At 45.7% G+C, this 22,032-nt stretch overlaps 1 protein-coding gene and 1 non-coding gene across 2 annotated transcripts in view; one reads left to right on the top strand and one right to left on the bottom strand.

Moving 5' to 3' along the window:
• ZMAT4 (zinc finger matrin-type 4) overlaps window positions 1-22,032 on the bottom strand; it is a 2,083,246-nt gene that overhangs the window by 560,128 nt on the left and 1,501,086 nt on the right. The gene's annotated exons all lie outside the window — the stretch shown is intronic.
• LOC147682152 (U6 spliceosomal RNA) lies at window positions 3,094-3,200 on the top strand. Its single transcript, XR_015302127.1, has one exon. It is a non-coding gene; the product is annotated as a U6 spliceosomal RNA (small nuclear RNA).

Below are 22,032 nucleotides of genomic sequence, written 5' to 3'. Positions count from 1 at the left end.
ATGACTAACAGAGTGAGCTTCAGCTACATGACAGAACCCTCCAAAGTAAAAAAAGCCTCCCCTCCCCTCCCAACATGGACGACCAGTCACCCCTGCCCTCTATAAGAGGCGGGCCGGCCCAACCAACAGCCTGTTTTTTTTTGTTCTGCGCGATTCTTTCCAGAGGCGCTGTGCAGGTAGGTTGGACCTGCTCTAGCAGGTCCATGGGTTTTGGGTTGGAGGTCCTGCCTTAGCGGTCCCTGGTTCCTAGAACTTCAATTCCCCCCCTCTTCCTTCCCCCGGTCCTGTGGGGCCGGTTAGGTGCTGCTATAGCGTGCCATTGGTTTACAGGGGAGGGAGGGGGGGGGGGGGGGGGTTGGCGGCCGGGGATGTGGGGTTTTTATCTCAATCCCTTGTCTGCCCCCGGTCGTTGATTTGTGGGCCCTCGCCTTTTTCAGGCTCTGGTGTCCGGCGCTGGGGGTACCCCTGTTTTCTTGCTGGGGCTCCGGTTGCTTGCAGGCCCTTGTGTGGGGCGGCCGCCGTTTCCTTTTTTTGGAGTGCGGGCCCGGCCTCCTTAGTACTCGCGCTGTATGCCGTGTGCGTGCTAAGGGCCGCGAGTACGTCTTGCGGCGCGTCCCTGTCTGTCGCGTTTGTACGGCTTGGGCGGGCGCGTTCTTACCTCAGCTTTCTGGGGCTGTCCTCTGGGGCTCTGCAGTGAGAGTTCCTGCACTTCCCTTCGGCCGGTCTGGTGCTCGTTTCACGGCGCTGGTCGCTGCCGCCTATGACGGAGTTTTCTTGCCTTCGGCCCGCGGCTGGATGCCGCGCTGGGATTGGCCCCGGGCGCATCCCGCCCCTTGTGGGCGGGGTTTTGCGCCAGGTGCTGCTTGTTGTTTTGAATGCCTTCAGCTGGGTTCCCCTGCTGGCTATTTATTTTTCCGGCGTCCTGGGTGCCCCTGAGTTTCTCCATTTCTTCTACGTGGTGGTGTGTTACTCTTGGTTGATGGATCAGGATTCTGTCGCGGCAGGGTCGGTGTCTGACTTCTTGTCTGCGATGCCTTTTTCTGCGCAGTCCCTGCAATTGATGATACGGTCTACTGTGGCTGATGCCCTTGCGCAGCGTGATGCCCAGGGCCCTTTCTCACCAAAGCGTCCTCGCAGGGACCCCACTCCTGTGTCTGATGTGGAGGGGGAGGAGGAGGATCTACATGGCCGTTACATCCAGGGTCAGGAGCTTCGTGAGGTTCTTACCCACATCAAGGTTAATTTGGCTTCCCTTATCCTGCGGCGGAGGATGTTTCCGTGGATTTCTTTGTGCAGTATCCACGCGAGGTCTCCTCCGTATGCTTCGGAAGTTTTTCCCTTTGCTTTCTGAGGACCATAGGAGGACTACGGTACAGGCCTTAATTGGTTCAAGATTGGACTACTCCAACGTCCTATATCTTGGCCTGCCGGAATATCTCCTGCAACGGATGCAGGTGGTCCAGAATGCGGCAGCGCAAGCCATTTGTGGCCTGCACAGGCGAGTCAGAGTTTCTGGCTTGTTGCAGTCCCTTCATTGGCTGCCTACCCGGAAGCGGATAGTTTTTAAAGCCCTAACTCTTGCTCACAAGGCCCTCTATGCCTCCGGGGCTAAATACCTTCAAAGGAGGCTCGCCTTCTATCGTCCGTCACGATCTCTGAGATCAGAGTCGATGTTTCTCGCCACTGTTCCTCGTGTGAAGAAGGCCCGTATTGGAGGTCGCTCCTTTATGTCCCGGGCTCCGCAGCTTTGGAACTCTCTGCCCCTGACACTGCGCAGTACCTCAAATTTGCTGGCCTTCAGGAAGGGCCTGAAAACTTGGCTTTTTGCCTCTTAGACTCCCTCTTTCTGCTGATTCCGTTTTCCTTTAATTTCTCTGTTGTGTTTGTCTTTCCAGGCTGTCAATAAAGCGCTGGGACACTCTTTTGAGTAGCCGAGCGCTATAAAAGACATAATTAACATAACATAATATAACATAAACAGTCCTTCCCAGGATATCTGTCTAAGCGTTACGCTGTTGTTGAGTTAACTAGAGATTTCCCTCAGGCGAGTGAAGGTGGACTCTCTGGTGGTGGGACTGTCTTCCCAGGGTTCGATTATTTCGGAGGTCGCCTCCCCCTCTGACCCTGTGGACAAGCGTGTGGAGGCTGCTGCTCAACGTACTTATGCTGCGGCTGATTTCACCATCAGGGCCTCAACCTATTTGTCTTGCACGGTGCAGTCTTTGTTGAGGGACTTCCGGTCCCCGGGTGAGCTCCTGGATCAGGGGGCTGATGTTGTCCCGACCCTTGCCTTGATGGAACAGCAGACGCGCCTTCTGTCGGACATCTTCTTTGACACTCTGGGTGCGGCGGCTGCCGCTGGGGTTGCTGCAATACTGGCTCAGCATTAGATCTGGCTGCGGCATTGGAAGTCGGAGACGGCCCAGAAGGCTTTGCTCATGAAGATACCGTTTTCCGGGGCTATGTTGTTTGGCCCTCCTCTGGAGGTTATGAATAAGAAATCTGCTGAGGACCGCAAGTTGCTGGCTCCCATCAAGTCGTCTGGGGCCTGCTTCCCTGGTCGCGGCCGGATTTTCTCCTCGTCATCCAGGGGTCAGGGCAGCGCGCCCTTTCGAGGGAAGGGTCGCGGCCGGGGTGCCCTGTTCTTCAACGAATCCCGGTCTTGACCTGCTGCTGCCGCTCCCTCTTCCGCCCCTAGATCCAGACTTTCGGCCGTCTCCCTCCGGGGTGTTCCCTGTGGGGGGCCGTCTCCGCCGTTTCGTCCCGGCCTGGGACGAGTCTCTCACAGATCTTTGGGCTCTTCGGATTGTGAAGGAGGGATTTTCCATCGCCTTCTCATCCCCTCTTCCGGGTTGTTTCCTCGCTACGCCCCTGCCTTCCTCCCTGGTCAAGAGACGGGCCTTGCTGGCCGGAGTTCAGGACTTGCTTGCCAAGCGGGCCATCCGCCCGGTCCCGCCTTCTCAGAGGGGTCCGGGCGTCTACTCCATCCTTTTTCTGGTAAGAAAGGTTTCTGGGGATTTTCGGCCAGTTTTGGATTTGAAGTGGTTGAATTCTTACGTTCCTCATACTAAATTCAAGATGATCTCTCTGCAGGTGCTAGCTTCGGCAGCACATATACTAACATTGGAACGATACAGAGAAGATTAGCATGGCCCCTGCGCAAGGATGACACGCAAATTTGTGAAGCGTTCCATATTTATCTTCTGGTTCAGGGCGAAGTGGTGGCTTCTCTGGTTCTCCTCGACGCCTACCTCCATATTCTGCGTTGGGGGTTCCCGCTATCAGTTTCAGGTACTTCCGTTTGGCTTGTCATCTGCCCCGAGGGTGTTTGCTAAAATCCTGGCTCACCTGGTGGGTATTCTTCGCCGGGAGGGGATCAGGGTTTTTCCTTACCTGGACGATTGGTTAATCTCTGCCTCTTCTTTTTCCAAGGGGATGCTGCACGTCGGACGGGTCTGCGAGGTTCTCTCCTCCCAAGGCTTCCTGCTCAACGAGCAGTAGTCCCATCTGTTCCCCACTCGGACTTGGCCTTCTTTGGGGGTCGAGTTCCTGGTCCCGGTCTCCCCTCAGCTTCGTTCGGAGTTGGGTTGGTGGTTGGTGGAGTCTCACCTTTCCGAGGGTCTTCCCTTCTTGGTTTCTCCTTCCCGGGTGGTCACGACCGGTGCTAATCTCCTCGGCTGGGGGTCGACCTTGGGCTCAGGGTCGGTTCGGGGTCGTTGGGATCTCCTCCAATCGCGCTGCTCCTCGAACTATCGCGAGTTGAAGGCGGTCCTCCTGGCCTGCCTTTATTTTGCTCCTTCTCTCCGGGGTCACCATGTCTTGGTCAGGACGGACAGCCAGGTTGTGAGGAGCTATGTCAATCACCAGGGGGAGTGCCGGGTTCGCTCCCTTTGGTTGCTGGCTCAGGAGTTGTTGTCTTGGGCGGAGTCATCGGTCCTGTCTCTTTGGGCTGTCTATCTCCCGGGGACCGACAATGTGGAGGCGGATCGTCTAAGTCGGATCTTTCCGTCTTTGTCTTGTCTCTCCCTGACTCCGGTGGTGTTTCGCCGCCTGGTGTCTCGCTTCGGGCTACCTCTGGTGGATCTGTTCGCAGACGTGGAGTCGGCCCTCCTGCCCAGGTTCTGCTCTCTCCTCCCGGTTCCGGGGGTGTGGCGTGTGGATGCCCTGTCATTCCCTTGGTCCTCCGGTCTCCTGTTCTCGTTTCCCCCATCCCCCTGATCCCTCGGGTCCTCTACAAGATTCGCATGGACAGCGCCGGGGTGCTTCTGGTGGTTCCCGGCTGGGTTCGCCGCCCCTGGTACCCTCTCCTTTGGGAGCTGGCGGTTCAGGCCTGCTGGCCGATCCCAGATCTTCCTTTTCCTTTGAGGGGCCCCCCGCTCCCGGGGTCGGTGTTGCGCCGGCTCCATCTGCAGGCCTGGCTCTTGAGCGGGTGACGTTGCTTTCCCGTGGTTGCTCTTCGGGGTGGTGGATTTGCTGCAGGGCTCTCGCAGGTCTTCCACCTTGTCCTCCTATGCCCGGCACTGGTCTTCCTTCTTATGTTGGTGCGGTCTGCAGGGTACTGAGCCCGCCTCCGTGGATCCCTTGCGGGTCTTGGATTTTCTTGCTGAGGGGTTTTCCTTGGGTTTGGCCCCTTCTTCCCTGAGGGCCCAGTGGGCGGCCTTGCGGGCCTTCCGCAGTCCGGATTTCAATGGGCTGGATTCCAAGGTGGCTCGTTTGCTCCGGAGTTGTTTTCTCCGTCACCCTCGGACGCTCTGCCTGTCTCCCCCTTGGGATCTCCCCCTCGTTCTGCGGGCCCTTCGGGGTCCCCCCTTTGAACCCCTGGCCTCGGTGGCTATGGGTTTCTCACTTTTAAAGTGATTTTCCTGGTGGCCATTGTGTCTGCCGGTCGGATGGGCGAGCTGGGTTCGTTCCGCCGCTCTCCTCCCTTCTTGCGGGTTTTACCTGACCGGCTGGTTCTCCGTCATGACCCCCGTTTTCTTCCCAAGGTTCCTTCCTTGGTGAACCGGTTTCGGGAGGTGTCGTTGCCTTCTTTCCCTACCGACACGGATCCTTCCCTGTCCTTGCTGGATGTCCGGCATGCTGTTTTGGTTTACCTTGAGCGCTCGTCTTCCCTTTCCCGGTGTGATAGCCTGTTCGTGACATTCCGTCCCGTTCATTCTGGCCACAAGCCCTCTCTTTTCACCTTGAGTCGCTGGCTTAAGCAGGCTATCCTCCTTTCCTATGCTTCACTGGGTTCGGTTGTTCCGGTGGGGGTCCAGGGTCGTTCCACTAGGAGTGTGTCTGTGTCCTGGGCCTCCTTCAGGGGTGTCTCCACTGAGGAGATTTGTCGGGCGGCGACGTGGTCATCCCCCCACATGTTCATGGAACATTATCGTGTTGTCCTGGGTGGTTCGGTTCCTGGGGACTTCGCTGGGGCCGTTCTGAATGCTGGAGCAGTGGCTCCTTGATGGCCCTTTTGTTTCTTGATTCTGTATTGCTGATATTCCTGTTTTCTTTCTTTTGTACTGAATAAACCTTGTGTTGGTTTTCTACTTCACCGAGTGGTGTTGTTCTTCTTGTGGTCGATCAAGCCTTTAGGCTTGGGTATTTGCTCACTATGTTAGTCTTGTGGCGAGGAAGACTAACGAGGAGGTAATGCCCCGGTTACTTACCGGTAATCTTCATTACTCAGAGTATAGTCTTCCTCGCCACATGAGTTCCCTCCCCCCCTCCCTGTCTGGCTATCGGCTTCAATGTTTGCTTGGTGGTTCAGGCTGTTAGTTGGGCCGGCCAGCCTCTTATAGAGGTCAGGGGTGACTGGTCGGCCATGTTGGGAGGCTTTTTTTTACTTTGGAGGGTTCTGTCGTGGAGCTGAAGCTCACTATGTTAGTCATGTGGCGAGGAAGACTATACTCGGAGTAATGAAGATTACCGGTAAGTAACCGGGGCATTACCTCCATTTTAGGCATTGGTGCCAGGTGGCTATGGAGCAGAACATGGTTGATGGTACTGGATAGGGATGAGAGGTTTAGGAGTAATAGTGCACAAAAGTGGTCTTCGTCAATGCATATGAATAACCCCTTTTTGATGTGGATTAGGATTCTTTCTGTCCCTCCTGTACGGTGAATACCAGACTTGAAATGACGGAGAATGGCATGAAACGCAAAGTGGGGATAGGTTTTCTGCTGATGAATGCTTGCAGTGCTTTCACCAGTAAGATGAAGTCAGAAATAGAATTGCTGTAGAGTTTAACTGGATCTAATACAGGTTTTTAATGAGGGAGAAGTGAGAGGCCAGCGGCATCCCATCAAAGGTGACTAAAAGGAAGACGAACTGTAATAAGGGGTTTTACACATGATTATATCCTGTGGATTTGCTGCAAGTGCCTCAAATTTCTTGCATTAGCAGGATAAAGCTGTACCGACAACAGTCATTAAGACAAACTCGTGTGATTATGCCCAACATGCTATAGTTTCTTAACCATAGCTGTGTTCCACATGAGGGCGAAAAAAAGCTCAGACAGTTTATTTCAAAAGATGGCGGGTAATTCGCCTGTGGTGTTCATTAAATGAGGGTCGCTCTTGAGATGGTTTCATTTGAACGGAGAATTACTGAAAATGAAAGAGTCACATTTATTCTTGCTTTTATTGTCAGTAAAAATCTTAAGGTTTTGGTGGTGGTTGGCCTACAGCGCATTGCTTGATGTCACTCTCAGTGGTTTAGGGAAGCCCAGGGCTTCAAATAGCAGGGGTCCACTCATTTGCCTGGGTTTGACACATTCCTTGCACTACGAACTACAACATTCAGAACACGATGAGCGATATATACAAATTGACATGCAGGCGCAAACAATGCGGTTTGCTCTATCACAGGTTTTGCAAATGAAAACTGATATTTCCAAATGCACTCAAAACCATGTTTCTATCTGAAAGGCCTTTCCAAATCGCCAAATCGGTTCATCGGTACACCCTAAAATGGGGAAACGTTGATAAAAAAGCGATCACCTCAGGAGTAGTTACAGCATGTACAAATGAGATATCACTGTGTCTAGACTATGAGGCAGAAAGTTCCAAGATAATAGCTAGTTTCAACACCATTACAGAAAAGATAAAAAAGGCATTAACTAGATCTTGTAAACAGATTAACTGCGAAAAGAAAGGCTGGTTTAATTCAGCTTGTACTAAAGCACACATAAAACTAAAAAAAGCATTGGGTAGGAAGCATAGAGACAGGGTGGAAATTACCGCTCTAAGGAGAGAATATGCCTTAGCTATTAAAAACAGAAAACAAGAGATAAAAACCGAGCTATGGGAGCGTCTAAAAAAAAGCACAGAACTCAAAGATAGCGTTGAGTCTCGGAAAATAGTAAGGTCACCATACCTCACAGGCAAGGAGGATATACCCTCTATCGACGTTGCAATCACCAACACTGAATGGGTAAATCATTACTCAAACGTTTTTGGTTTAGGTGCATCATGTAATACGGAAACAATGGACTTGCTGAATCAAGTTATCTATCCGTTAAACCTGCAGTTTACGCATGACGAGGTACAGAAAGCATTAAGATCCACAAAATTAGGCAAGGCCCCGGGGCCTGACGGGGTTCCCGTTGATATTTATAAGTACGAGGAAGAACTCTGGTCCCCGCTCCTGACAAATGTATTAAACGCATCACTAGAAGAAGGCCTGATAAAATCATGGAAGACCTCTGTACTCGTCCCGATCTTTAAAAAGGGAGACCGAAACTCACCAACCTGCTACAGGCCTATCTCTCTCCTGGACTCTCTCGGGAAGGTCGCTGGTCGGATCATTCTCGAGAGACTCCAGGAGTGGGCTGTTACTAACAATGCTAAATCAGATATACAATACGGTTTCCGCGAGGGTCTAGGCACTGTGGATCAAGCGTTAAACCTGACCCTACTGGCAGGAAAGTACTTAGAGGCCAAGGGGAGTGTCTTTCACATGGTGTATGTGGACCTATCCGCAGCCTTCGATTGTGTTATACACTCAAGGCTGTGGATGATCCTGCTGAAAATGGGAGTAGATCCCCCTATTGTAGACTTCCTACGAGAACTCTATACCGGAACAACAGGCAGAGTGCGATTCGGGACAAAGGGACAACTGACAGACAGCTTCGGTGTGGAAAAGGGGGTCAGACAGGGATGCGTACTGGCCCCCTTTCTATTCACCCTTTACACAAATGGCCTCGAGACAGCAATGCTTGAGGGAAGTAGAGACCTCCCCTCGGTCGGTCGTCGGCATATACCCGCTTTGCTATATGCCGACGACGCGGTCATTTTGGCTAGAACATCAGTGGAACTGCAGCGAGAGCTGGATAGATACTGTGAATTTATGTTAAATCTGAACTTGTTTTTAAATGTCAAGAAAACTTTTACTATGCATGCGGGGAGGAAAAACATGAAACCTAAAAGACTATTTGTGAAAGGAGAAGCTCTGGAAAGAACATCCACCTACCAATACCTGGGAATCGTCATCAACGACAAATTTAAGTGGAAAGCGGCAATTTCTGCTAGGAAACTATCATTTTTAAAAACAACAACGGCCTTGAGATCATTTTGTTCAAAAATTGGGTCATAAGCCACCTCTAGAAACGTTAAAAATCTACAAGGCAAAATGTGTCAGTACCGCTATCTATGGGGCAGGGATATGGGGCTACGCAAACGTGACTGACTTACAAAAAATAGAAAACGCCTTCTTAAGATCCCTATTGGGGCTACAGAAAAATTCTTCTACATACGCCTGTCACGAAGAGCTGGGCATAGACCATCTAGAGGATATTATAAGAACTCAACCTATAATGCTCTGGCGCAGAATTTGGGTCACTGAACAATGCCACCTAACCAGACTCATTATCCAAGACATACAGACGCTTGAGCACCATGGGCGGATGAAATGGACAGCCTACGTAAAAGCCTTTTTAAAAGACATGGGATACAGCCATTATTTCACAGATCCATCATCTCTAAACAGTATTTCCAAACTAGAACTGAGGAAAGCATGTCTATCACATCTCCATCAAACACGTCTGCTAAAAGAAATCCATAAACCCTCTGTACAACAAAGTCTATTAGTGCAAACAGTATCATCCGTTGAACCTTATTTGATGTACAATATGACCCAATTTGAAAAACTACTTCTGACACGCTTCAGGTTCAACATGTTCCACTTAATGGTCTGTTTTCCCACACAGAATGATTGGTCATCAAAACTGTTGTTGTGCCCTTGTGACTCCCAATCACAGCAGTCAACGATACATACAGTCTTATTTTGTAAATTCTTTGAGGCACCCCGCAGACAATGGCTATTGCCCATACTTAAATATTGGGGCCTTCGACAATGTCGCCCAGCTTACCTGGCGCTACAATATCTGGAAAATGAATTGATAGCAAAAGCAATTGTGCGTTTCCTGAAATTTTGCATACGCCATAGGTCTAATCTCTGATAATCAAGTAAATGAAGAGACCATAAGGGATGGCAGTAAGAGTTTATCTTTTTTTATGATTTTATAAACTGTACTTTAAATTTAAGATTTTTAACAGTCTTTTTAAATTGAACCAATGTATAAAAATGTATTTCTATGAACTTTTATGGTTTTCTTTTGAAAAACCGAATAAAGTTATTTTTGATTTGATTTGATTTGATTTGACTTTAATGGATTGCAGTTAGGAAGGGATTTGAAGGGCTTATTCCCTACTACAATCTGATAAATCAATGATTTGTGCCCCTATCTGAGGTTGGAATCAAATATCACAGGAACATATTAGTGATTCAGAGGTAGTGCGCAATAGAAAACTAACAATAAATCATTTATCACATAATGGAACCAAAGTGGCGAAAGGCAATGGGAGGATTGTTTAAGTATAGTAAGCAAAAAAACTTTCATGACATTCATATCATTTTGTAAATTCCAAACCAAGGCCTTAGTTAGAGATTGGCAGATGGGTGACTTCGTCGGAAACTGGCAGACGTCCCATCTGTCTTAGAAGAGCACTACAGTCTTCGGAATTGTGATACAGTGGACGGGATATCCATCACATGTTGGAGGAATATCGCATTTGCCAAACTCTAAATAAGCAGCGGAGGTGTTTGCAAAATTTTGACAGAAGATGATGGTCTTCAGGAAAGGACTTAAGCACACAGAGAGAGAGGGGCAGCTGGATTTTGACAACATGGAGGGTTAAGACATTCTGGATCTACATAAACTTTAAAGTTGCGTTGTAAGCGAAATCCCACTTTCCACATTTTGCCTTTTATTGCTATCATTTGTATCATCATCAAATAGGCCATTAAAGTTTGGAGACAGCAACCAGTACACAAGAGATTCATTTTTACAGATGTGTTTGTGTCTTCGGCCCTAAAAGATATTTTTTCACAAATGGAACAGTAGTTGATAAGTAAAATGATTTGTGATTTTAATTCAGTGCCCATCGTAAATATATAGCTTATATGTCCATGGTAATTTTGTGAGGTGTTGAAAACATGGAAGAGATATGCCTTATATTTTTCCTATTCAATACAGATGCCCTCTACATACAGGCACCTTTCTTATCCTTTATATTTTTCAGCAAGGGGGTAAGAAGACAATATAAATGTGTATGTACACATCTATTAAGGGCCTAATTATGATGTCGGGCAGACGTACCCGTTTCGGTCTCGGGACCGACCAACCTCTGGTCAGCTGTCCAGACACCCCCAAATACAATGGGACTGCACATGGTGTGGTCGTTTATTCCCATTTGTCTATGGTAGTGCAAACTCTCATGGACAAACAGCAGAATCTGTTAATCTGCCAAAGGTGCCTAAAGGTACCTGCCACACAGTGCAGGGAGTAACAGGGGGTCACCATAGGTACCACTGGGACCCAACCGGACGCCACAGGAGGAAGGGGGCCTGCTAGGGGCCCCCAATGTCACTTTCTGACACGCTTCCATATTGGAAAGCCCGACATGGAAAGTCTTTTCAAAACCGACATTGTAATCCCTACGGCAAAACCGCCGTCCATAGGAATTGCATGCCAGTCTCCGACTGGCTGATAGGCTCCTTGAGCCCTTCCCAATCCAGCTGGAATGACTGGCCGATTTTAGTTTCGACCGCATGCATTGTAATGTGGCGATCCAAACTGAAACCACAATGAGGCTCGGAATCGTAATGAGGACTTAAGTGTTTAAGTCTCTGCACAAGGTTGGAAAAGCGCCACATATACTAAGGCAAAACGGACTGCTTGTTCATTTTGAAAAAATATACACATATGTTGTTTAAACAACTGACCAAGAAACATCTTCAGCTGTCCAAGCCTCATGCTTTCCTAAACAGTCATAATTAATGTATATACTTTCCTATATGAATGCAGGGGCTTTCAACCAGCCTTCATCATCCATTGGTCTATTTGATAGTCATTCACATTTTATTTCCACACAGCAATGCATAGATTATGAGGCAATACGTTAGCCCACTTGAACAAGCGATTCTCCTCAATGTGAGTGATTGAAACATGTGCACAACTATCCAAAAAGTAGTTCCCCTCACTGTCACAGCTGGTGGGCCAATCGCTTCTTTCATTTTCCTTTTTTATCTTTTATTTACATTTCTCTGACCATGAATTATATTTAAAAAAATTCACATGCTGACAAGCTGCACTTTTTAGTTCTTTGGTGTCTCAATGGGATCATTAGATTCACTTAGGAAGGCAGAAGTATGATTTCTGCAGCCACAGTTATGTGAAAGTAAAAAGGCATCCCAGATTTACAGTGACAGTCACAATTTTTCACCATCTGTCCCATAAAATGTCTGTGACTTGAGCAAGACCTGGGGCCATATTATAGATAGTGTCCCAGGGGCACAACAGGCATGTGTGGCCACTTTGCATGCCCCAGGGCCACGTTGGTATTACAGAAAGGTCAGCATACGCTTGTGCAGCTGTTTCTGTAATACAGATAGCTCTGATGCATATACTATTGTATTGTATTTGTATTTAATTTATTTATAAAGCGCTAACAATCATCCTAGGTAGGATATCACGGCGCTGAGGTTTGGTGCTGAGGGGTACGGTGACCGCATTGATTACTGATTATTCTGGTTTAGGGAAGAGTAGTGTCTTTAATTGTTTCCTAAATGATAAGAGACATTCTGTCAGTCTGAGATTGGGAGGTAGATCATTCCACTTGGTTGCAGCTAGATGAGAGAAAGCCCGCTCTCCCATCCTGACAGTCTTCACGTGGGTGGTGTTTGCTCTTCCTGAAGTTCTGGATCGAAGGTTCCTCGATGGTCTATGGAATTTGACTTTATATACTGCACCAGCGATATCACCCGAGGGTGTTACCTCATCTGCCTGAGGGCATGGTCCCATGCAAATAAGGGAATCCCCTTACTTCGGCACCTGCGCTGTATTATAGACGTGTGTGCAGAGGCAAAGAAGCTGTTGGGAGGTTGACTGGCAGTGCGCCCCCTGATAGCTGCCCGCTTGAAGGGGGAAAGGCTCCTGGGGTCCGCCAGACATCACCTTCAAGGCGGGTGCAGTCACTGCACCTGCCTGCAAGGGGATCTCTAATCCCCCTTAAAAGTGCAGGCAGGTTGCCACTTGCACAGTGAAACACAGAACAGCTTTGAAGCAGCAGCTCTGTATTTCACTTGAATGCTCTTGCCCCTTGCATGATTTTGCAGCTGCCCTGGGGCAGTGCATTCACTAGAATACGGCACACTCTTCTAGCTAGCAGGAAAATGCGCTGCATAATATGGCCCCTGGTTTTCAGAGAGGGTCAAATGAGCACATAAGGAGACACGTTTTCGTGTGTTCCAGTGCAGAATTGCATAGCAGCTCCAACCTGAAAGCAATTTGGATAACACAGAAGGCACTGTGGAGCTGATTCACAAAAAAAATTATGAGGGCAAGAAGTCCTCCTTTAATTACTCTTACCTTTGAGAATCATTCCTAAAGCGTCCCACTCCTTATAAGTAAAAGTAAATGAAGAAACAGTTGTAGGAGGCTGGCTTTGCATATTCTTTACCAAAGTAAGGTATAGTGTACACAGAGTCCAGTGGATTCCCAGAGGTATGGCAGAAGCTAAAGTTGATAATACCAACAGCTCTGTTAGAGATAGTGTGGTCGACCAGTTAGTTTTATTAGAGGGCTGTGTTAAGCATTTAATGTACAGGTAAGAAATGATATCCCACACTCAAAGAATGAACCTAGACCAATTGTCATATAAAAAAAGTTCTACTTTATATTTATTTTAACCCCTTCAATGCTCATGACGAGCTCAGCTCATCATGAGGCACGGTTGAGCTGTGCTGATGACGAGCTGAGCTCGTCATGAACAATGGGAAAACATAATAGTCAGCATAGGAGGGGAAAACCATAAGCAGTTAAGAACCCAGAAGTCACTTAAAGCAGGTAACAGCAATACTTTCAAAATATCAAGAATGCTTTGCAATAAAAATGCAGTTCTATTTAAGAATGTCGATAATGCTTTGTACAGGTATGGTTTTCTTTTGTGATTGTATTACAATAGAGTTTTGGGATTCAATGCAATGTTAGCAAGCAGACAGTGCAATGCAATATAGTTCAATGCAATTCTATGGAGGAAAGAGAATGTTTGAAACATACAGGTAAGTATTTGGTTTTGTGGTATGTCTCAAGGTTGTAGCACTGACACAGGCCTAGCGTCAGGTAGATAGAGGGAGTGCACCCTCAGTCCCACAGGGGCAGCCGGGTGCAAAGGTCAATGGGGTCTTGGAGGCACAATCTAGTGCAATGGAGACAGGGGGTACTCGAAAGTGCATCGGGTGCAGGTAAGTACCTGGTGGTTCTGGGCCAAGTGCCAAGGGAGAGGGATCAAGATTGAGCACAAAGGGGGCCACAAAGGAGCATAGGCAACACACCTACAGCAGCACTCGGGTGGCAGGGTGCAGTTTGCAAAGTGGCGTTGGGTTCCCAAAGTAACTCAATGGAGGATGTTTGTTTAAGAAAAAGGGTGCAGGCTCATTCCAGGAACGCAGGCAGAAGGCATACCATGACTAGAGAGGTAAGTTGGGTAGTAGAGGGATGCCAGGACACAGTTGTTTGGGCACCCCAAGGCCGTGGGGCTGCAGTGCTGGAGTGTCTTTTGGTGTCAATTTTATCTCACCAGCTCCAGTCGCGGTCGGGGATCCCTTCAGGTTGAGGCTGCAAGGATCTAGAGGAGATCTTGGAGAGGTCGGCCACCAGTGCAGATGAGGTCAGGATCGCTGGTAAGACTTCACAGGTGAGTTGGTTCACTCAGACTCGGCCAGTGGAAGTCAGGTACAGAGTGGATAGAGGTTATGGATCCGGCCAGATCCAGAGTCCTTGCAGTAGACTTTCTTTGTGGGACAATCCATGTCCCTCAGGAGAAAAGAGTCTTTATTGTAGGTGGTCCAGGCTCTGGAGAGGTGCTGGAGGCAGGACACAACTGTTTCTTCAGAGCTGGGACACTGGAGAAGGAGACAGGTTGGCAGTTATGGGGCCAAGTCAGTTGTTGTCTTCTCCAACCACTGCTGCCTGCCTCTTTGGTCCTTCTTCGTAGGTCAGAATAATCTGAAGAGGTAAGATTTAGGGGCGCCCCTATATACTAGATTTAGGGGAATCACAGTGTTGTGCTGGTTGGGATCAATGGGCTCCTTGGGGTGTCTTTCCCACCTTATGTGCCATCCTCCAGTGGCATATTTCTGTTTCTAAGTGGCTGAGTCTCCTCATCTTCAAGATGGAGGGGACTGAGATGTGTGCTCCACCTTCACTCCTTCACCTGAGGGGTGGGGTTGGCAAAGGTGGGCACACCTCCCTTTCTGGTTAAGTCTTTCCACCGGTTCTCATGCCAAAATGAGGGTCAGAACCAGTGGGAGACAGTTGCTGAAAGCAGCAAAAAGCAGGGGGTCGGTGTCAAAGGCAGCAGACCTTTGAAGCTCCCTCTTCATGGACCCTGCCCATCCTGGGGGAGGAGGTATGACACCTCTGCCCAGGATGTGCTTTGTTTCCAGAACCAGAGAGCGGATTGCCCTCTACCCAGGAATCGAGAAACATGTCTGGTGGTGGCAGATAGTGGATAGCCATTCAGGACCCACAGAAGATGCCCGCAGAGTGTATTTTACATTAAATCTAACACTGGCATCAGTGCAGGGTTAATGTGCTGAGAAGTTTGATACCAAACGTCTCAGTTGTCAGTAAAGCCATCATGGAGCTGTGGAGTTTGTGATGACACACTCCTAGGCCAAGTACTCAAAATGGCACAGCCACTGTAGGCACACAGTGCTAGTGAAATTGTGCCTTCACCTGTGGTATAGTGCATCCTGCTAGAGTGGTGACTTACCCATGCCTCAAGCAGTGTTTGTTAGGCATGGCACCCAGGGATGGGGGCCATGTCATCTTTTGGGTTTGTGGTCTCACTCTGACACACAGGCTGCAGAGGCAGGGTGGATGTGTCAGGTGAGGAGTCTCTGACGGTTGCATAATACATGCTGTAGCCCTCAGAGACTCTCTCTGGCGAAAAGGCCCTTGCTACCAGTGGTACCTTTTAAAAGGGACTTAATGTGGGACAGAGGGTGTGCCAATTGTGGATAAAAAGTTAGAGTTTTAGGAAAGAACACAAGTGTAAGGGGCCTGGTTAGCAGGATCCCAGCACACACTTCAGTCAGTATGGAATCAGTTCTAGGCAAAACGTTAGGTGGTAACCATGCAAAAAGGGTCACTTTTATACATCAGTCCTATTTATTTATACTAATGACATATAATATGTTCCCAGAATTTTCACATTTTACATGTTTGTGAGAGTACATAAAACAGTACCACAGGTGTGCTACTCTACATACTTGAAAATGTGGTGCCTCATTACGATGTCTCTGGGACCGACATCGATGTGCCATCAGTGTCGGTCCCACTGACACTATGTTTGAGGTCTGCCTGCTGCATTAGGATGCGGTTGGCAGAGGCATAGGGTGGCGCGACTGTCCGCGGCGCTTCCTACAGGCTAAAGGAGCACGTTGGAGCATTGGAAAGTGCCCAAATGCCCTAATGATCGTGGATTCACACTCGGCTCTGCCTTCGGGATTGTGATGGCACTTTCTGACAGCCTTTTCATGTCAGCCTTTCCGACATTAAAAGGCTGTCGGAAAGTGTCTTTGGGGGCCATTGCAGGGCTCTGTTTCCCCCTGGCTCTCCGCCATGGGACCTGGGGTCAGCCTAAACATCACTGCACCATGTGGCAGGCACCACGTGGTGCATGTGACATGGTGCAGGGATGTTTGCATGCATCCATTTTTCAATGGAGGCTTATGCTGCAGGCCATTCCATTGTAGAATGGATATTTCCTAATACTGATGTCAGCATTTGTGAATAGCCCCTGTTTTGCATTTAATCCACCTTAGGATCTTATTGTCTGTGTTCTCTGAGTAGATGAGGGCTGTCAGTTACATCAGTCTGTGCCACCAATACAAATTTATTTCCTACTTTTGAAGTTCTAAAATGTCCTAGTTTCTGTTTTCACAATCTGCTAACTAAACCCAGTCCTAGAGCACTGTAAATATATCCTGTTTCCTTGTAACTGCAGCCCTGCTGCAAGAAGCAAATTCTTCTACTAGTTTTTGTAATGTTTCACATAACACTTTTGCATGGTAGTAGCTTTGACATTTTGGTTAAAAATAAACAACACGAAGAGAAACAGCAACACTAAATAATCAATTGTAAAGCAATTTGACATGAGGCATTTTTATTTATTTATTGGAAACCTAGGCATCCCACTTTAGGTGGCAGCTTTTTTATTAGCACTTCTCACTCTTGTAGTTTTAACGCCGATTGCAAATGTTTGCAAAAATAAACAGGTAAACAAACCATTTTTAGTTTGTAGGCTTGCAAAGCTAGAGCCAGTGACTTTGCCACAGCTTGTTTAAAGTAGAATTTTTACATTTTGGCAGTTCGTTGTTACCAGGTTTTTTCGGTTTTAATACACCCTGGAAATAAATTTCTTGTGAGACCAAGGTTTTTTTCTTTGAGAAAGCTCATACATTGACATCATCAAATAAATCACTTGTCATTAAGGGCCCAATCTAGATAACAGTGAAATACTGAATTCTAAATACCAAATTTTACCGATTTGGAATTTAGAAATCAGCATTTCAGATGTAGGTAAGAATTCAGTAAAAAATACTGAATCCCTAATATTCATTATTACCGAATCGGTAATTGAGATTCGATATTAACGAATACCTAACCATTTATTCCTATGGGTTTGGAGGCCCACAGCAATGAATGTGAAGATATTCGGTATTACCAATACGGTATTACCGAATCGGTAATACCGGGAGGTATATCAAGGGTGCTAGGGTTTCCAAAGGACACCCAGTCGCACCCCTGAAATGTGCATCTGTGTACATGTGGCACACATGCATGCCCTAAGGGCATGGATGTATGCCACATGGCACTTTAAAAAAAGCAAGAAGGTGTTTTTTTTGGTGAACAGACAAAATATCGACTCCAAAATATCGACTGGACATAATATCGAGTTTTAAATATAGACTGGACAAAATATCGACTGGACATAATATCGACTACAAAAATATTGTTTTTCAGGTAAGTGAAGTAATATCGACTGTTTAAAATATAGATAGCAAAAATATCGAATTTTTAATAATATATAATATTTTATAGTGTATTTTTATGTAATAATATGTGTGAAAAGTGTGTATTAATGTAATAAAATATTTTATTAAATGGAATTTGTTTTTTTAATAATTGCGTTATGTAATTCTGTAGCGGGTTGTGGGTTTATAGGGGAATAGGGTGGGAAGTAATTTAATAATAATTAATTAATTGTTTGTAAATATTTATAATTAATAATTAATTGATAATTAATAATAATTCGTTAATTAATTAATATAATTGTGTACATATTTTGAATTAGTAATTAATTGGTAATTGATTAATTGTAATTAGTTAATTACATTAATTAGAGTACATTTTAATATATATAATTTTGTGTTATTGTTAAGTAATTAATTGGGAAAAATAATATTAATTAATTAAATAATTACAGCTAATGTGCTAATATATTTACTTTATTGTTATTGTTAATTAATAATTAATTGGTAATTAAATAATATTGATACATTTTGGGTAAAGGAGTATTTTTAGGGTTCAGGGTCAGTTTTTCGTTTTTGGGTAAAGGGGCATTTTTAGGGTTGAGGGTCAGTTTTCAGTTTTTGGGTAAAGGGGCATTTTTAGGGTTCACGGTCAGTTTTCAGTTTTTGGGTAAAGGAGTATTTTTGGGGTTCAGGGTCAGTTTTTAGTTTTTGGGTAAAGGGGCATTTTTAGGGTTCAGGGTCAGTTTTCAGTTTTTGGGTAAAGGGGCATTTTTAGGGTTCAGGGTCAGTTTTCAGTTTTTTGGGTAAAGGGGCATTTTTAGGGTTCAAGGTCAGTTTTCAGTTTTTGGGTAAAGGGGCATTTTTAGGGTTCAGGGTCAGTTTTCAGTTTTTGGGTAAAGGGGCATTTTTAGGGTTCAGGGTCAGTTTTCAGTTTTTGGGTAAAGGGGCATTTTTAGGGTTCAGGGTCAGTTTTTAGTTTTTGGGTAAAGGGGTATTTTTAGGGTTCAGGGTCAGTTTGGGGTTTTTGGGTAAAGGGGTATATTTTAGGGTTCAGGGTCAACAAATAAGATTGTAAATTTTTTTTTAATTATTTTCATTTATTATTTAATTATTATAATTTAATTTAAGTATTTTTAAGTATATTTTAGTCATTAAAACTTAATATTAATTTAATTTAACACTGTTTTTAATAAAGTCGATATTTTTTACATCTATATTATTGTTAACGATATTTTGTACTCGATATTTTTGTACTTACCTGTTTGTAGATAGAAAGTCGATATTTTGTCTGTCGATATTTTGTCAACGATATTTTTGCAGGTCGATATTTTGGCAGTCTATATTATTTCAGTGATCCGTTTTTTTTAAAGGAATCCGGTAATTACCACCAACTTGAATTTTGTGGTAATTACCGATTCCTTAAGTCCCAAAATCACCCTTTTGTGTGCTTTCTACATTGCTTTCAAGGAATCGGTACTACTGATTCCTTAAATGCACGGCCAATAAGGAATCGGTATTTACCGATTCCTTATTACTGAATCCTTCCCTACATCATAAATGCCTACATACTGGTCGGTAACAGTGAAATTTACTGAATTACACCGTTACCGATCGGTATTTGGGCCACCTATATTGGCCCCAAGGACTTACTGCTGCATTCGTATAGCATGTAGGACAGAGAACAGTTGCTGCTAGTATTCTTTCAAATTCATTTTCTAACTAGCACTGATGTAAGTTTCAGCCATATTACTGCGCTTGACATGCAGACAAATCTCCCACAGCAAAATTCTATGAAAATTAAGGAACCAATAGTAAACTGCAGCTTGTCCTGTTGGAGTCTTGGGTTCTGAAAGCAGATGAGTCTGACAGCTTCCATAGTGCTGGCTGATCTCTACTTGGTGGATCTTGGCTCTACAATAAAATATCAGTCATTGTGATAGAATGAAGATGCTGAGTAAATTAATTTGTTAATTTCAAATGTATTTCCTCCTTTGATCGGCATGCATGTCTCTACATAGAGGGAACAGCTTCTATGGGTGTTGTCAGGGACAGAGACCTTCAAAATTAACGGTAGCACAGCAATGTCAATCATTTGGCAGAATTTCAAAGAGAGAATGCAAAGTCAATCTAATGATAATGGAAACAGTAACTGTATAATAAACAATGCAATGTAAGAAAATTAAATTTCATTAGAAGTTGACTGCATATTGTCAGCCATGCCAGCATTAATTTATTCATTCAAATATGATTATCGTTAAAGGAAAACATGTAATAACCTCCGGCATGGGACCGTGCTGGTTATAATTTCAATAATAATCCACTGACATAATAATAATGAACTAGATTATATTTTCCAACACAACAAATAAATAATTCTCAACCGAGGCCTTTGCCATTTTGCTATTAAGCTACCAGATATTTGTATTTCTTTTTCGTATTGAAAATTCTGTATACATGCTCACCACCCTAAATAGTAATTATGATATAGTCAGAGTTTATTAATAACTTATATTAGTTATACTTGTAGCTTAATGAACAATGTTTCTCCCTCAGCTAAAGAAGAGTGATGTGTTTGATAACCCATACATATCTTCCACAGCAAGCAACAAACATTTGCATGGCCACATGAAAATATAATATAAATGAAGTTGGGCACCTCACAGCCATGCTAGCTGTTCTTCTATACACATAAAAGTTGCAAAATCAAAACCAGATGGGGCTTCATGTACAAGGGTTACGGGCCACATGTATGAACGCTGGGGCATATTATCAAGAAACGGCGTTAAAATTATCAAGCCCATTATCGCTGCTTTAGCGGCAAGAAAGCGGCGATAATTTTAATGCTGTTCTTGATAATATGCCCCGCTGTCTTTGCTAAAAGTGGTCGGTATTTTCTCACTGAGCTTTAGTGAGTTCAGTGTTTTTTTTGCAAGCTGAGCTGTTTAAAAAAAAGGCCTACAATTTCTATATACCTGGGAATGGTATACTGATCCCACCATGAGTAACCCAGAATACTAGAGGAAACACTCGTCTGATGGAAAAGCCAGACTCTGGAGTATCCCTTTTGCATTCTACCTCTATTGCAAGAATGAGGGAGTCAACATGAGGACATACTAGGAAATACAACAGAAGGGCGAACAGGTCCTACATCTCAAGAATTATATGATTGGTTAATAGGTATAGCTATATCTGCAAATGACACAGGGGTTGGAAACAATGGAACAAGTGCCTCAGTGACGAAAAAATGATAGGTCCCTTGACCTCTTTAGGCTTAATGTGAAATTGGAAGAAATTATATAGGAACCATAAGCCCTGCTAGGATTGTTGCTTATCAGGATGATGAATTATTGTTCTTCTGCAAATTCATTACCAGACATACTCGGACCACACATGAAAAGTTATCTGAATTGGCACCAAAATATAGAGTGTGTGTCCAAAAGTCAAAAACATTACAAAAATCCTATACAGTAGATTTCAGTGACAGGGACCTCGAAAACATCAGACTCTCAGTAATGAGGCTACAGATTAAAGAATGACTGCATATCCTTAGGTAATGGGGAGAGCTGTTCCCGGTCATCGAAGATGATGGGGGCGAGGGAGTGAAGATGGTCCCCTACTGTGCTAGGGGACCTCAATATTCACTTCGATGATCCCCTAGACACAGGGGCTGCTGATTTGATACTAGACTTGGCAGCTTACGGCCTTCTGCTGGCCAACACCGGAGCCACCCACATCAAGGGCCACTTGCTAGACCCAGTTTTTACTAATGTCCGCACCCTCCAGGCCAAACCTTGCTGCCGCCTCCCTTGGACTGACCATTTTTTGGTTCTTCTCTTCAGGCCAGGAGAATTCAGGAAGCCCCACAAACCCGTCACGTTGAGGTAATATGAATTTTTATGGTCAATTGTGTCCCCTAACGTGAACCCCACCGTCTCCATGTACGAGCTTAAAGTGCATGTAACTTCCCTCCTCGACCTGCTATGAAGACGCAAATACATTTGCGTCCAACGTTAACATGTCCTCTTTCAGATCCACCATGAATGGATCGATAATTCAGTTCCTAAGTATGCCTTGCCAACGTCATTTCATGGTGCACTTCCACTTTTTCCTAGCCCTGCAGAGCTAGGCCCTGATTTCTGCCATCGAGCCCTTTCTGTTCTCTGCCTCCTGAAAGCTGCAACGTGGGATGCCTCCCTGACCTCTGTCCTACTCCCTGCACGGCGAGCGGTGCCCGGCTCGGCCTGTTTGCCTGCTAAAGACAGTATTTTGCCTTCAAGTTATCAGTATAGCCGAGTTCAGCTCCTCGAAAACACATTCCAGTCTAGCAGAATAGATAAACATTTCCCCGGCTGCAGAGCAAAGGGCCCGGCCTCTCGGTCTCCATGCAAGTAATTCATTGCTCCTGTTACCATGGTAGGCCCATGGCCCCTCGCATTACACGCAGAC

This window comes from Lissotriton vulgaris, chromosome 11 (assembly GCF_964263255.1).
Source record: "Lissotriton vulgaris chromosome 11, aLisVul1.2, whole genome shotgun sequence".
Classification (NCBI taxonomy): Eukaryota; Metazoa; Chordata; class Amphibia; order Caudata; family Salamandridae; genus Lissotriton; species Lissotriton vulgaris.
The sequence above is the reverse complement of the archived record's forward strand: the minus strand, read 5'-3'. Positions and strand labels throughout refer to the sequence as shown.